At 50.3% G+C, this 2,364-nt stretch overlaps 1 non-coding gene across 1 annotated transcript; it reads left to right on the top strand.

The window, feature by feature from the left end:
* Positions 1–2,073: 2,073 nt before the first annotated feature.
* On the top strand, positions 2,074–2,155 carry trnal-uaa (transfer RNA leucine (anticodon UAA)). Its single transcript has one exon. It is a non-coding gene; the product is annotated as a tRNA-Leu (tRNA).
* Positions 2,156–2,364: the final 209 nt, after the last annotated feature.

Below are 2,364 nucleotides of genomic sequence, written 5' to 3'. Positions count from 1 at the left end.
CAGAACACCCCTGGTGCTCACCTTTCACCCTACCAACCTTCATATAAACCAAATCATCCGCCGACATTTCAGCCAACTCCAAAAAGACCCCACCACCAAGGATATATTTCCCTCACCACCCCTTTGCGCCTTCGGCAAAGACCGTTCCCTCCGTAACTACCTGGTCAGGTCCACGCCCCCCTCCCATCCTGGCACCTCCCCTGCCACCGCAAGAACTGTAAAACCTGCGCCCACACCTCCTCCCTCACCTCTATCCAAACCCCTAAAGGAGCCTTCCACATCCACCAAAGTTTTACTTGCACATACACTAATATCATTTATTGTATCCGTTGCTCCCAATGTGGTCTCCTCTACATTTGGGAGACTGGGCGCCTCCTAGCAGAGCGCTTTATGGAACATCTCCGGGACACCCGTACCAATCAACCAACCGCCCTGTGGCCCAACATTTCAACTCCCCCTCTCACTCTGCCGAGGACATGGAGGTCCTGGGCCTCCTTCACCGCACCTCCCTCACCATCAGACGCCTGGAGGAAGAACGCCTCATCTTCCGCTTCGGAACACTTCAACCCCAAGGCATCAAAGTGGACTTCAAACAGTTTCCTCATTTCCCCTTCCCCCACCTCACCCTAGTTCCACACTTCCAGCTCAGCACTGTCCCCATGTGTTCCGGACTTGTCCTACCTGCCTATCTCTTTTTCCACCTATCCACTCCACCCTCTCCTCGCTGACCTATCACCTTCATCCCCTCCCGCACTCACCCATTGTACACTATGCTACTTTCTCCCCACCCCCACCCACCTCTAGTTTATCTCTCCACTCTTCAGTCTCACTGCTTTTAATCCCGATGAAGGGTTTTTGCCCGAAACGTCGATTTTGCTGCTCCTTGGAGGCTGCCTGAACTGCTGTGCTCTTCCAGCACCGCTGATCCAGAATCCACCCCTGTGTTCTCTGTCTATACCATGATGTTTAGATTGATTCTAATCTAAAAAGTGAGATAATGGAGTTTTACATAAATTCATGCGGCAAGACGTGTCTGATTGAGGACATGGATACCACTATTACACATTGGATCACATCCCACCTGTTGCCTTGCAGGTGCTCATGTGACTCAGCCAACTTTTTGTCTATCTTATACGTTGCAGGCAAGAATGCCTGGAGGCATGGTACATTGGGGAAACCGAGCAAAGGCTACGACAACAGATGAATGGGCACCGCACAACAGGAGGGTTCCCTCCCAGTTGGGGAACACTTTAGCGGTCCAGGGCATTCAGCCTCGGACCTTCGGGTGACCATCCTCCAAGGTGGACTTTGGGACAGGCAGAAGAGAAAAGTGTCCGAGCAGAGGCTGATAGTTCAGTTCGGTACCCATAGGGAGGGCCTCAACCGGGACCTTGGGTTCATGTCACATTACAGGAGATCACCATTGCACGAGACACACACACACACACACACACACACACAGATATGTCTACACGCACACACACACGGACACAGGTACATACAGACGCGCACACAGACACTCACGCACAGCTTTATAGACACGCACACTCCCACACTCACACATGCACCCCCTCACAGACTTAAGACACTCCGCACTCACTACACACACAGACACACACACACACACACTTTCTCACACTCACAACCCCCACCCCAGACAGACACACCCACACAGATAGACAAAGACCCACATGCACACAGATATTTTGTGGGTGAATTTGTACTTGCATGCAGTTTTTGTACTTTGCTCAAAAACTGCATTCATTCATGTAGAAATCTTGAGCTCAAAAACTGTATGAATTTATGTGAAAATTACTCCCTCTATTCTCTGCCCGTCTGCCTCATGACTTTTTAAAATTCTGTAAGGCCATTCCTCAGCCCTGAAGCCCCAGGGAAAACTGTCGAAGCCTATTCAGCTTCGTGCTATTGCCCAAATAGTGCAAACCTTGCAAACCCTTTCAAATACTTTCTAAATTGCACCACGTTCGTTACTGAATGCACGATCTGTTAGTGCTGAAGTGAAGCGACGCTGAAACATTAGTAATGACAATTTTGAGCGCTCTTTGCCTGTAGGGTAGCGTGGCCGAGTCGTTTAAGGCGCTGGATTTAAGCTCCAGTCTCTATCGAGTCGTGGGTTCGAATCTCACCGCTACCAAGATTGCAGCTGCTCTTCTGCAGGCAGAGGAACTTAGCAGGCCCTGTATATTTGCGTTTGCAGCCGGTCAGGCCTCTAATCCAGACTGACTCTGAAAACTGTGGGACACTTTGCTGTCGGAGCCCCCTCATCTGCACTGCTTTACGATGAATATGTGGAAACTTTGGTGCCAGTTTCTGTGTCTCAAATAGTCAGCACGTTTGGCTGCA

The sequence above is a fragment of the Chiloscyllium plagiosum genome, unplaced genomic scaffold, assembly GCF_037043375.1.
Source record: "Chiloscyllium plagiosum isolate Xiang-an unplaced genomic scaffold, Cpla_swu_hap1 HiC_scaffold_67, whole genome shotgun sequence".
NCBI classification, from domain to species: Eukaryota; Metazoa; Chordata; class Chondrichthyes; order Orectolobiformes; family Hemiscylliidae; genus Chiloscyllium; species Chiloscyllium plagiosum.
This window is presented reverse-complemented; position numbering and strand designations above follow the sequence as displayed.